This window comes from Drosophila biarmipes, unplaced genomic scaffold (assembly GCF_025231255.1).
Source record: "Drosophila biarmipes strain raj3 unplaced genomic scaffold, RU_DBia_V1.1 ptg000005l, whole genome shotgun sequence".
Taxonomy (NCBI): domain Eukaryota; kingdom Metazoa; phylum Arthropoda; class Insecta; order Diptera; family Drosophilidae; genus Drosophila; species Drosophila biarmipes.
The window spans coordinates 2,941,204-2,956,477 of NW_026114527.1; the positions used below are offsets into that span (position 1 = coordinate 2,941,204).

The following is a 15,274-nucleotide window of genomic DNA, read 5'->3' on the forward strand; positions in this document are numbered from 1 at the left end:
GTTCGCCGGGCTAAGTCAACTGTTTCGACTGTTCCTTGCCCTCTGGTGTAAGCCAGTGGATCCATGTTTCGACGACTGTCACGAAACGACGCAGAAACTCCATCGGATTGCGCTTAAACAGCGTCAAAAACTTCTCTGAAGTGGTCTCACGGTTGCGTTTGTTGTCCGGAGTGACCAAACGCGGTGGCTACAGCTTTCTCATGCCAGAAATTTCATGCAGGATATGACCCACGCGGTCTTTTGACATGCTTACTGTCTCAGATATCTCCCGTATCTTCAATGGGCGGTCTGCCAATACGGGATCGTGGATTTTTGTCACGTTATCTTCCGTGGTAGCTCATTAAGCCAATTTTTTACGGTCGCCATTGAATGAGAAGAGTCACTGTAGACAGCATCCAAGCGCTCTTTTATTTCGCTGCGCGATTTCCCTTGCAAAAACAAGAATTTAATCACAGACCGATATTGCTCTTTCCTTCACGGACACGTTCGATTCCATTTTTATTGTTCTCCTTTAAGCTGAGTAACGGATATCTGATAGTCGATACTCGGCCATAGCGTTTTTCCTTGTTTTAATTTTTTTTTCTGATTTATCATATGGAAGCTATAAGATATAGTTGCCCGATCCGGCTGGATCCGACTTACATAAATACTACCTGCAAAAGAGTAAGTATCACTGCCGCTGCGAGGCATCTTGACACGATCTCGGCGAACCATTTGCTGCCTGCACTTAACGCGTCTAGACCCGAGTTTTTGCCAGATGTACTGCAATTGTAAGGTGCAGTTTTGTGTTCTTTTTCCCTCTCACGTTTCCGCTACCGTAGCCAAGAGCTATAAGTTAGACAATTGGAGGAAAGTGATGAAAAGTTGGCAATCGGGCAAGATAGCACAGATGTTAAATTTAAAATATTTAATTTATTTAATAATATTTAATTTCTTTAAGAAATATTCCGCAAACCAATTTGTTTAGATTCAAAAGTCTAAACTTTGTTTCCACATTTATCTCGACCATACCTTGTATTCGTCCAAAGTCGTTTGAAAGTGAAAGAGAGAACATTAATTTTCAAATTCGATTTTCTCGAAACTTTGTTCTTCAACTGGTAGCCACGATACGAACATCTCAAAAATAACTTGACCTTTCGCACTTATATTAATGGTCTGGCAACGCAGAAGAGCTAGTCGATAAAGGCAAAATGAACTAGGAACAACGCTATAGTCGAGCGCCTCGACTGTCAGATACCCGTTACTCAGCTTAAAAGAGCAAAAGGATAATGAAGATGTATAAGCAGGAAAATCGATATTTTAGGGCACCACCAACGGCTTTTTCAGTAGATGTTATGTGGGCGGCAGACAGATTTTAACGTTTTGGCCGTTTTTCGGCGTTAGAGTGGGTGTGGCAACCCGCTGAGTAGGAACCCCAGGAATCTGCGTGCCAAGTATGAATATTTTATTAATATTAGTGGTAAAATAATATTGAATACGTATATATTCGGTGTTTTTTAACTTATAACCTCCAACGCTTGAAACAAACATTTTTTATTTGGTTTTGAATTTCGAATTAAATTTTATCAAAATCGGACGACTATATCATATAGCTGCCATAAGAACAATCGGAAAATTAGTAGGAAAACATGAAATAAAAATTATATCTTTTGTGTTTTTTAACATATAACCTTATAAGCTTGAAAATAACATTTTTTAATTAGTTCTGAATTTCGAATTAAATTTTGTTAGAGTCGGACAACTATATCATATACCTGTCTTAGGAACGATCGGATAATTGGTGGGAATTAATGTGAAACAAATTACAGCTTTGGGGCTTCTTGACATATTATCTTATAATATTAGGAATACAGTTTTTTATATTCTTATGAATTTTGAATTAATTTTAAAAAAATCGACGACACAAACATATAGCTGCCAAAGAAACGGTAAAAGAAAAAATGAAATAATTATACCCTTGCCAAGGGCCGGACGGACGTCCGTTTCTACGCAAACTAGTCTTTCAGTTAAAAAGCTTTTCGACTGAAAGTTTCCCAAAAGTCTTTTAATCAATTATCTGCATAGAAATAATGTGAACAAAAAATGTTTAAAAATGTGTACAATACCTGGCGTGATTGCAGTGAAATGGAGCATTTAAAGATTATACACATTATTATAAAAGGTTAATGCCTACAAATTTATTTTTATTTATACGAGAAAAAAAATATTTCTGTTTCCTTTAGCAAGGGCTATTATTAAATTTCGTATGTAAACTAAGCTGGTTTTAAACAAGGAAGAATGCTATAGTCAAGTGCCTCGACTATCAGATAACTGTTACTCTGCTTAGAGTGCAGGGGAATGGAGATATATAAGCAGCAAAGCGATATTTTAGGGCGCCGCCTACCGGCCACTTCAGTTGATGATATGTGGGCGGGCGGCAGACAGATTTAAGCGTTTAAACCGTTCGTGCGCGTTAAAGTGGCCGTGGCACATTTTCAGTTAAACATTTCAGTTAACATTTTTTTTCTATCATAAAAACTGCAGGAGCTACAGATTTTCATGGATTGCGGGCGTTCGAGTTGGCGGGGCATCCCGCTGTAACAAACTTGCGCTGAGCAGGAAGCTCAGGAATCTGCATGCCTTCATGCATGTTTCCGAGATCTTAGCGTTTATACGGACAGATATACAGACAGTCAGAAAGACAGACGGACATGGCTAGATCGACTCGGCTAGTGATTCTGATCAAGAATATAAATACTTTATGGAGTCGGAAACGCTTCCTTCTACCTGTTACATACTTTGCGACAAATCTTGAATACCATTTTGCTCTGAGAGTAACGGGTTTTTGCGTCTCTCAAAGAAGGAGACTTGCTGCATTCTGTTTATGAAAAGAGAAGCAGCAGGCTGTTTAAATTGTGCGCTGCGACACATTTTAATTTATTAATATAGGAACGTAACCTACAAAATTCGAGGACCCGGAAAAATGTTTACGAAAAGCGATGACAAACATTTAAAACAAATTGACAAAACAAAATACCAGATTTGCGAACAATAACTGTAATTCAACGGAAAACTTAATTAAAACAATATACTTAAAATTAAGAAAAAATAAAAAAGGTAATGTATTTTAAATGCAATATTTCAATAGGTGAAAACTCAATAAAAATATTCAAAATTTCCGAAGTTATTGCTCTTTGGACGTGTCACTTGCAGGTGACAGGCTATTCAACTAATGTGTATAAGGAACGAGTGAATCCTGAAATGTCTTCGAAACAGTTTCATTTGAATTTTCGCTTGTCGAAAGCGGACATCCCATACAATTTTCTATATGGAGCGTCACTTATTTTTCACACGTGCAAGCTGGCATGTCACTGCGGAATCACAAGGTGATTTTTTTCGGAACTGAAGGGTTATTGCAGCACACCATCCCGAAATTATACACCAACACAACCAAAGAACTTTACAAGGATAACGCTTTTCTGCTTTCATTCGTAGATTAGATTAATTTAGATTTGGGCGCTTAAGATCCATGTTTGGGAAAATGTATGTAGCAACTCTTTGTTTTACTTCACATCGAATGCCATATAGAAGACAAAAAATGTTGATCATTCTTAACAAAAGACATTTGATAGCAGTAAGTAACCATATAAAGCCAATTACTTAACGGATATAAAACTTCAAGGTACTGTTATTTTACAGCTAAATACACTGTGTAACTGCTATACCAAGTTCAAGCAAGCCACCGTAATGATTCAGGAAAACCACATGAACATTGTAATTAAAGAGTCAATAAATTTAATTAAAAGAGACACAGGTTGGACAATCTATAGCTCTTGAGTTAGAGGAGCACCTCTTTTACATGCCGGAAAAGTACACCTCTCTTTAGGATGATATCATCAATGAAACGATGGATGGAAAATTCAATTTTTGTAAAAACAATGCCAATTTGTATCAGAAATAAGTCAAAGTTCCTAAGAAAAAATCATAAATATATTTTTATAATAAAACGAAAAAATATATCGAAATTTTTTTATACAGATTATAGTGTTTCCTTAAAACTACCATAATTATCTAGTAATTAAGAAGTGGCTACATGAATTTTAATCTTGGATCTATAAACTTTGTAAAACTATTTTTTTTTAAATACTTATCACTAAATTTAGTCAAATTTTTTATCAATGATTTTACAAAACTTGTTCCTAAATTTATATATTGGCATATATTGTCTCACTTCAATATACTTCGAATCCAGAATGTATTCAAAATCCGCGTAGACAACGAATGAAACTTGGGTAAATTCCAGTGTATTATTATAATGGTGGGGCATCTTTGAGACCTTTCTACCGCAAATTGTGTTGTGTTTAAAAGCAAGGGAAAAATTTAAACATTGCAGAAAAATTGAGGTTCCTTCCGATTCCATGTACAAGTTTTAAGGCAGAAGTCAAAGGTCATTGGGATTCCGGAGGGACATCTCTGAGATGTCCTCCTTTTACAAGGGGAAAATGCAGTGGAAACTGTTTTGTTCTTGTTCCTTATACTCAATTGTTGAATAGCCTGTCCCCTGCAAGGGCAACGTCCCAGGGAAATCACTTCGGAAATTCTGAAATTCTCCGATGAATTTTCTCCTATCAAAATATTGAATTTAAAAAACATATATATTTATTTACATTTTGCTTTATTTTACATAAATTGTATTATTTAATTTTTTTGTTAGTTTCGGTAACGTTTTCAGAATTTTCTAGATTGTGTTGTAAAACATATAAAATATCTTAAAAAGGGACGTACTTTAAACTTAGATTAACGCACAACATCTTGCACTTAAGGAAGCACTTACCTGACTTCATTATTTTTAAAAAAATATCACATTTATTTTTGGTTCCTTTCTGAACATAACGGAGAGAGGCAAAAAAGGACCGGTCTCAGGTAGGCAGATTATAAGACACAGAAAGGGAGAAAAATCTCCGAGGATTTGCCTCTCTTTTTTGCCGGACCGCCTTCGTCTTCTACGCAGCAGCATACAGTTTTAGGCAGAAAAAAAACAAAAAGCTTTTTGCGGTCGGACGCTCGGGCGAGCATACTGCGGAAATGAAGGGCGTTAACTAGAGGTTGATAACTATCGATGCCACTATCGGCACTATAGATTGTTTGCCACTATCGACAGGCTAATTCATAACAAAATGGATCGTTTTCTTCAAATAGGTAAGATATTGTTTTGTATTATAAAGTTAAAATCTAAATTTTGTGTAACAATAACAAAAGTGATGTAATTGCTGCAATTACGTTTTGGTGTGAAATACATATGCAAACATAAGTTTCTCTCTTCCTCGTCTTGAAAATTTTCATTTTTTGATGCAAAAAGTTTGTTTAAACGAAATAATAGAAAAAGAAAAAAGAATTTTTCAAAAATAATTTTTCTTATACTTTTTATGATTATCTCATATAGGAAATCGGCTGATCCTGACACAAACACAGCCGCACGCAAGCTTGGCGAGGAGGACAACCAGGTCTCTCAGGTACGAATGCAACAGTCTTGAGACTAGGTAGGAGCGTTCGTATTTCACTGGTCTCTTGCTTCAAAGTCCTTCCTCCAGTCCGCAAGCAACGATCACACAATACTAAAATCTAAATTATATAAATAAATATTAGTAAAATTAGCATTAAAAACGTTACCTTAATGTTCAAAAGCACACAAAAAAATAACAGAAAAATAAATGAGATTTCCCCGATGAAATAAAATTGCGCTGTCCCAGAACCCAACGACGAATCTTCAGTAGGAGAAATGGGTGCATTTAACTAGCCGTTTTCATTCTAGTAAAGGCAGAAGAAATTGCAATTCGACAACTTACTGGTGTCGCGATTCGATTTGATTAGTATTCGTTGACGCAGGAGATGGAAAAAGCGTTTCCCACTACCGGAAATGGCCTAATAAAAGTCAAGATGTTAATAAAGCGTAAGCAAAGACAGCATTAAACCTTCAGCGATCATTTCTCGGATATGCACAACTTACATTTCAAACTGAAGCATAAAACCGCTGAAGATAAATTTTTGAGCTTTTCAAAGACAACATGAGCTCCAGCATGGGCGGCTCGCTGCTAACGTCCCCATTAACTTCGTCAAGGGAATTTACCCAGAAATATTCACGCTTTTGCGTGTACGTAAACAAATAATTAATCGAAAATTTCTAATCGATTGTCAGTTAGGTTAAAAGAGAAACATCAAAGTCCATATTCAATACGCCAAGAATACAGAATATACCTTTAAAAATATAGTTCACCAGCAGTAAATGTATCAGCCCTGAAAGCTCTGCCGATAAAACAGGAGACTCTTGATCACAGGAGTGGGTCGAAGCCAGACGTCAATGGGCGCCTAAGAAAAATACGAAAGAAATGAACAACGGAACAGACAACAATGGCGGTACGCAGATTCCTTTTGCGAAGTCATTCCTTGCGATCGATCACTTCGAGCCTGTTACCTAAGATTCAACGACGAATTTTAAGTCGGAGGAAGGGGTGCCAGCTCCGAGGAAAAGCGATTTTCCTAGGGGCAGTCGTCAACAAAGTCCAAAGCCCTTAAGAAGGACACAAATAGCTCGAACGAATCTTATGTGTCGGACCATCACCGCCATTATATTTAAAAAAGGGGCAAAGATCAACCATAAGGACAACCTTTGACGTACTGGGAAATTTGTGGCCTTAGTATTCGTGATCCTTATGCTCCTGAGAATTTTTCAGCTTTATGAGCCATCCGACCAGAGGCTTAGTTCCCAATAGCATACTTCTAAAAAGTCGTGGTGCAAAATAAGTGTGTCAATCCAAAGTTCACTTATGCATAACCAAAGGCCAATAGCCTCATAAAATATAACCAGAACACAAATGGAAAACATTGGAAGCAATCAAAAATGCATTGAAATACATTTAAATCAAGTGAATAATAGTGCTGATCCTGATAAACAATTGGCGAAGACCAATCTCATCACCAGCCGTTAAGGACGACGCATGCCTCAGGCATATTGCATATATACATTCTGTGTTTAAGTGAATTGGTATACTTAAGAGCAGCAGTCTTTTTGGTGGAATTATTGGTAATATTATGCAGTTCCCAGGATCCGGAGCGTCGAGATCTCATCGCACAGGATTGAAAAGGGTTTGTAGCAAATCGGTTCCTTTCTTAAAGCTTGCTTATATAAATATTTTTGCAGTCCAAAGCACTTTTACTGACTGTTATTAACCTTTCAGCGCCTTGTATTACCCTTCTAAGTGTATGTACAATTGCGAGAGCCCTCTGAGCGACGTTTGTAGTCGTGAGTAGTCAGCATTTTTATACCCCTGCAGAGGGTATAATGATTTCAGTCAGGAGTTTGCAACGCAGTGAAGGAAACGTTTCCGACCCCATAAAGTATATATATTCTTGATCAGCGTTACTAAACGAGTCGATCTAGCCACTTCTGGCCGTCTGTTCGTCCGTCTGTCCGTCTTTCTGTCCGTTTCTACGCAAACCAGTGTCTTAGTTTTGAAGCCATCGGGCTGAAACTTTTCCAAAAATCTTCTTTCTATTGCAGGTAGTATATAAGTCAAAACCAGCCGAATCGGAAAACTATATCTTTTAGCTCCCATAGAAACTATCGGGGAAAAAATTAAAAAAAAATTTTATCTTCGGTGTTTTTTAACATATAACCTTCTAACTTGGAAATAACGTTTTTTAATTAGTTCTGAATTTCGAATTAAATTTTATCAATATCGGAAGACTATATGATATAGCTGTCATAGGAACGATCGGAAAGTTGGTGGGAAAATATTATATAACAAATTGTAGTTTTGGTGCTTTTTGACATATAACCTTCTTAGCTTGGAAATAACATTTTTTAATTAGTTCTGAATTTCGAATTAAATTTTATCACAATCGGAAATGTGGTGGGAAAATAATGTGAAAAAATTATTTATGTTGATAATTTTTTGGTAACTGCAAGGGTATAAAAACTTCGGCCTGTCGAAGTTAACTTCCCATCTTGTTTAACATAGAACCTTCTGCGCTTGGAATTAACATTTTAGTTAGTTCTGAATTTTAAATTAAATAAAAAAATTATACCTTTGGTGTTTTTAACATATAACCTCCAGCGCTTGGGAATAACATTTTTTCATTACTTCTGAATTTGGAATTAAATTTTATCAAAATCATAGAAACGATCGGAAAATTGGTGGGAAAATAACATGAAACAAATTATAGCTTTGTTGCTTTTTGACATTAACCCTCCAAAGCTGGGAAATGCAATTTTTTAATTAGTTCTGAATTTCGAATTAAATATTATCAATAGGGACGACTATATCATATAGCTGCCATAGAAACAATCGGAAATTTAGTCGGAAAATATGAACAAATTATATCTTTGGTGCTTTTTATACATATAACCTTTTTAGCTGGGAAATACAATTTTTAAGTCAGTTCTGAATTTTGAATTAAATTTTATCAAAATCGGCAACTTTATCACATAGCTGTCATAGAAACGAACGGAAAATTGGTGGGCAAATAATATGAAACAAATTATAGCTTTGGTGATTCATGACATATAACCTTTTTAGCTAGGAAATAACATTTTTTAAATAGTTTTGAATTTCTATGTTATAGGAACGATCGGAAAATTGGTGGGAAAATAATATGAAACAAAATAAAGCTTTGGGGCTTTTTGACATATTATCTTATAATATTGAAAATATAATTTTATATATTTTTAAGAATTTCGAAATCAATTTAATAAAAATCGGATTTTTCTACCACTTAGATGTAAAAAAATGGTCTAAAAATTAAAACAATTTTTTTTTAATATCACTGAAGCCAGCAACAATCCTTAAAAATTTCACATGGTGTTACTAAAGTTAATTATAGAAACTTCGGCTTGCCGAAGCTATCTTCCTTTCTTGTCCCGGTTAATTCGATACCCTCCGCTAATAAAATAATTGTCGGCATATGCCGACACATTACTCAGTAAATTTGTAATGTGAAAGAAGATTCGAAACCATGATGTTCTAGAATTTTATCAAGGGGGGTATGCTGATGCAAGATGTGGAGAGGGTCAAAAACAATGACATAACTTTCGATGGACAACCTTGACAATAGGGGATCGTATTGCGCGGCCCGCGACGATCCATTGGCACACGAATGTGTGAAGTGGAGGGAATATGGACGAAACACAACCCGAACGTATTGCGATGAAGCGACAGCTAAGCTTGTGGGGCAGTGTGGTCTGACGACTGACGAACTTTACAGGCACTTTAAATATTTATTCTCGTTATGTTGGAGAGGAGAGAGGCATACCAAGATGACGTAGCTTATGCAGCAAAAATGGTGTCTGACCATTGGACGCCTCTCCCTCGCCACAAGTCATTTTCAGGACTCGGAATGTAAAAAGTGTAAAAAAGTTTATTTATTTAGTTGATCCTATATTACTTTCCTCATAAAAGTTGATATCAGAACTTTTGTTTGTTGAAGATGCGATCGTCACTATATTTTTACCTCGTTAAGAAGCGCTTTTGTTTGATGTCAGAAGTATTTACAATTAACAGAAACCATATAGTCCGTATACCCTCCCAAAATTCGTAGAATTCATGTTTTTTATGCGGAACTTTTTATAAGTGTTTAAATGATTTCAAGATCCTAGTATAGAGTATGGATACGCCCAAAAAATGTTTTGAACTAGTTTATGTTGCCATTTTTTGATTAATAACTTTAAAGGGTAACTTTTTACAAACATTTTTTCGACTATCCATCTTAAAATTTTACCCGAAATCAATAAAGTAGTTTTTAAAACTCAAAAAGTGGTAGAACTAATGTTTTTTATATAGAGCTATTTAACTTCATCTTAATTTTCCAGGACCTTTAAATAGAGTTTGGATTCGCACAAAAAATATTAATGCTCAGTCAGTGTAATAATAGCTTTGAAGCGACTATTTTTGCAAGAATGTGTCGTTTACCAAAAGTAGAAGCTCAAGGGCTATACACCTTAACATTTTATTTAAAATCGTTAGATATCGTTGAGCTATTTATAGCTATTTTCTCGCTAAAGGAGTAGAACTAATGTTTCTTATATAAAGCTGTTTAACATCATCTTAAATTTCCAGGACCTTCAAATAATTTGGATTCGCAAAAAAAGGTGAATGTGACAGTTACACAATCACGCTCGTTCTGTTTTTGCATACTTTATTTTGAGTATTCAAATAATTATCCTTCTCGTTAAGGACTGTCACTAGCCAAGCGCATCTTTTAAAATTTTTTTTTTTAAGTTGCTTTGCTTTTTTAATTTATGTTTTACGTTATTTCTACCTATATTAGGACCAATTGGCATTTTGCCAAAAATTGTTTGGACTTTTATCAGTAAAATATATGTAAAACTTTTTTATGTGTGACCACATTAAATGTCGATTAGCGATTTATCACTGAATTTACCCTGGCAAATGGAGTTACCTCATGGAGAGTGGAAGTTCCAAAATGCTTATGAGCCCAAAACAAAACAACAATTGAAGACAAGTCAGATCCTAAGAAAGTTGTTATTGGAAGACTTTTCATGTGGCCACTTTTTCGCTACGCGATTTTAAGAGGTACAATACAATTTATTTGCCTGAAATCTTCTTTTAATTTCTAAAAACGAATAAGAGTAAGATCACTGTGCGCTATGACAATGACAAAGAATTGATTGAAGAATTGAACTTGGCTACTGCTTGGTTTGTTCGGTGATAGTCATGTTGAGCACCCTTGGGTACGAACAATCTGACGTTCCTTTTTTTAAGAAAACCTGTGATTTCGTAGCCATGTCTAGTGACTTGAGCCAGAGGTTTAATATGTCCTAATCTAGGAAGTTATTAATCGGGCATATAGACCAACCCCTATGTGAGGTCAATGGGTCCAAGCTGCCGAAAGCCGGGATCTGCTAACGGCAGTCCTCATGAATGTTATGATTCAGTGCAATCGTTACTAATAGTTGTGAGGTTATGAGTGGGGAAATAATAAATACATTTACTGGTGTTTCGAAATCGGAGGTACATGACGATAGCTTTAGTATCGATTTGATTGCTGTTGGTTTTTTTCTCCGATTCCAGATATTTTAGTCGGTAATGACATTTCTGTAAGAGATAGCAGATGAGCCATCCTCCTTTAAATACAATTCTATTACAACGCGACATATTTTAAGTTGACCTTTCGGTCCTTCTTATGATACCTTGACGGTCGCTAGCATAATATGTCCTTTGGGGTTGTCGTAGCCTGCGATGGTTACTGCGACGGACTTTGAACTGCTAGTTAGTCCTTTGTGTAACATTGAATGATGCATTTGTTGGCAGTCTCGACGAGAGCTGATACTTGAATAATAGTTTGGCGCCGCGTTTTCATTCCATCCATTTCCATTTCTTTAAAACCGCTACATGCTACACTTATTGTTTCCAGCATTCAAGCGAGAAGGCCGTATTTGTCAAAATGTTTCTTGCTTCACCGCGGAGTGAGCCTTGTAGAATATGCAGCTTTTGGCTGGCTTATTGGTATGGTTTATTACGCACTAATTCCATAAATAAATAGTGAAAACCGGGCCAATCTAGATATCCGCCCTCAAAATCGGGAATACTGAATATAGACAGTTTTTTCTAAAATTAATTTTATTAATTAATTTAAAATTTTAAATGGATCGGTGCAGTAGTTTTGAAGCTATGATGGGCACCGACTGTGAAAACGTGAGTTGTAGGGAAAACGCTTTAAAGCTTTTAACACAAAAAAAATCCAGTGTAAAAAAAAATACGCAGATATAAAAATACTCTTGGCTTCAACAATTTTGCTTTAATTTACTTCAAATTCTGACAATTTTAGATATTATGCAATCAATTTAAAAAATAAAAAAAATTAATATAAAAAAATTTGAATCTGTGTGTGAACCTGTAAAGCTGGACGATGCTTTTTATCATGTGAAACTGGATGAAGCTTAGGTCGGATGAATAAAGTGTGAGCTTAACGGTATTTTCCACCTGTTTGAGGTTCAGCTTTTGGTTGGAAGGGGTAGCTAAAGTGTGATCCTTTGTTGGTAAAGAATGAGCGCCATGTCGCTGGCAGGTGGACGCTTTAATGGCAGTACGATCACGTCGCGACGATGTAGGGACAGGTACTACGCTGAGATAGTGTACTTCTTCTCGGAGTACGAAGTAGGACTGCGGAGTTCTGATTGCGTTGATAACTGGTTTATTCTTAAGTTGGTACATAAGCGCTACCTATAACACAGAAGTTTACTGACATGAATTATATTCTAGAGTAGTTTAGTGGTTTTCGATGATAGTAGCATTTAGGGAAGTTGGCTCAGCTGACACTGCAGCAATGTGCAGCCCACTTTGGCAGCTCAGTGCACCGTAGAGTTATTGAGTCTACCGTTGATATTCAATAATATAATATGCTGGTCAGGAATTATTATAGTTAGGGTGCTGGTCATGGCTAGCACCCTTGTGTATGAACATTCACTCTTATATATATTTAGAAATATGAGGGCACTTATATATATAATATTTCGACGGATCATAATATGGACGTTGATGGACTTCGAACAGTACAAACAACGACAACGTCACCAAGCACGTGATTGTTACGCGCGGGGCCCTCTTAGCAATTTGGGCAAAAATTCGAGTTCGCGAGGAAGATACATAAAACAAATTGAGACGGGACACAAATCAAAACAAAAGGCACAACTAAGAATGAAGCAAATGAGTTAAAATATTAGTTTTTAATACCGGGCCAGAAGTCGAAATGCAAATTAAATGATAAAGGTTATTATAGTTATTACATAGAACGCGACAGGGCTCATGTAGACAATAATGTGATGTACACGTGACAAATTTAAAGGATAATAATTTCGTGTTAGTCTAACAGGAACATTGAATGTCTGCAGAATCAATGTCACCTCGTATAGGATTTTGTATACAAATAGTACCAAGCATTGTTCTACGGTTTAAAAGGTAAATTTAGCAACTGTAATCTAATCTGGTAGGAAGAGAGTCTACGCAAATAAAAAAAATGTTTTTGTGTGGTCGATGTGCACTTGATATTGTGGACTCCAAACCGACAAACAATATTCCAAAATCGGACAGACAAGGGAGGTAAATAATAATTTCGTCGTATAAGGGTCATCAAATTCTTTTGACCAATGCTTAATAAACCCAAGAACACTCATGGCTTTGTTAACAGTGGACATAATGTGGTCGTCAAATTTAAGTTTAGGGTCCAGAAGAACACTTAAATCGTTAACTGAATATACGAGTATACGGTCAAGTGGCGTATAAGAAAGTAACTGATAAACGTAGGAGCACCCCTATAAAAAGTCATAGCGTTGCATTTAAGGCAGTTCAAATTTAAAAGGTGGTACTCACACCATACATGAAAACAATAAATATCAGACTGTAACTTAAGTCCCAACGCTATATCATTATAGAACACGAGAATGTGTTATGATTGAGGGAAGATCGCTAATAAACAACGTAAACAGCAAAGTGCTCAAATGATTAGATTACCAGGAAACCAAAACTGATCTAATTTGAATAAAAGAAGTGAGTGGTTAACGGAGTCAAAGGCCTTACTAAAATCTATATACACAATGTCAGTCTGCATTTTATTCTTAAATCCATTTATTTGCAATAGAAGTTTGGTGGTGGTCGATCTTCGCTTAACAAAACCATGCTGACACGGTGATATAAGCGAGGAACATAAATGTTCCAAATGAGAAGTGATAATACGTTCAAATGCTTTAGGAATTGCCGACAATTTAGAAATACCTCTATAATTTTTAGGCATCTGCCTTCGCACCTTTTTTATGGAGTGGAATAATAAAAAAGTCCTTCCAGATAGAAGGAAAAACTGATGATGAAATAGACAAATTAAAAAGTTTAAGAATTGGTTTACAAATGGTTGACGCACAAAACTTAAGCACACATCCAGGAATTCCGTCTGGACCGGGAGAACATGTTGGCGTAGTTGTGGCTAAATCTCTTACGAGAGAGCTTTCGGTGATTACAGAGGAGAAAATACAATTGCCCTATTTAAGGGATTAGGGTAGTTAGAATTTGACCAAGCTATCGAACTATAAGTAGTTTGGAAAAACCCAGCAAATAAATCAGCAATTTCAGAATCCGTCGATGCCTCCATTGAGTTTAGACGTACCGAAGGCAATGGCGATGACTTACGCTTAGCATTAACAAAGTTTTTAAGCTGTTTCGGATCGTTTCAAATTTACATCGATTTAGATACATAGAATAGCAATGAGTGTTAAGAACATTAAAATCCGTTCGAGCCACGACATATTTCGAAAAATCTGGCTGGTCTATACTTTGATATACTTTTTATAAGTGTTGGATTTAAGGTTTTTATGTCTTTGAAGCGCATTGGTAAACCAAGGAGGCCTGTTTAGGTTTGAAAGAAACCTAACAGGTATGCATTCTTCTAAAAACGTATTTAAGATTGTATAGAATAGTTCAGTGGCGCTTTCAATGTCTGTACAATTGTACAAGTCTGTCCAATAATAATGAGAAATCATATTGTTAAGTTTATTATAGTCACATTTACGAGGTTAGAAAGAAGGGAAAAAACAAAGTTTATTGCAGATAGACGATGCTCATAAATTACTAGATCAGAACGAGGTGAAATATAAGAGCGCGTAACAAAAACCGATAAAGATTGAAAGGAAACTTTGACAATTAAAAATTCAATTTCATTTGGGATATGACTGAGAATTCTTGGTAAACCAAGGAGGCCTGTTTAGGTTTGAAAGAAACCTAACAGGTATGCATTCTTCTAAAAACGTATTTAAGATTGTATAGAATAGTTCAGTGGCGCTTTCAATGTCTGTACAATTGTACAAGTCTGTCCAATAATAATGAGAAATCATATTGTTAAGTTTATTATAGTCACATTTACGAGGTTAGAAAGAAGGGAAAAAACAAAGTTTATTGCAGATAGACGATGCTCATAAATTACTAGATCAGAACGAGGTGAAATATAAGAGCGCGTAACAAAAACCGATAAAGATTGAAAGGAAACTTTGACAATTAAAAATTCAATTTCATTTGGGATATGACTGAGAATTCTTTCTAGAGGTAACGGCAGCCTAACCTTTCTACGTGTGTTGCGATCGGTCCTATAAATATTAAAATTTTTAGACATTGAGTCGGATATCTCTGGTTTCAGCCAAGTTTCAGTAAATGCAGAGGAGTCAGCATAAAGCTTATGCAGCTTCATATTTAGTCCCCTAACATTTTGATATGCCAAAAATAATCTTTTTAGTTAT

General features: G+C 35.8%; 1 protein-coding gene and 1 long non-coding RNA gene across 3 annotated transcripts in view; one reads left to right on the forward strand and one right to left on the reverse strand.

Annotated features, from left to right (window-relative positions):
- The window catches only part of LOC108030486 (UDP-glucosyltransferase 2), a 167,595-nt gene that overhangs the window by 14,293 nt on the left and 138,028 nt on the right, over nt 1-15,274 (reverse strand). The window lies entirely within an intron of this gene.
- On the forward strand, nt 2,947-3,983 carry LOC127011700 (uncharacterized). Its single transcript, XR_007764958.1, has 3 exons — nt 2,947-3,096; nt 3,164-3,365; nt 3,679-3,983. It is a non-coding gene; the product is annotated as an uncharacterized LOC127011700 (long non-coding RNA).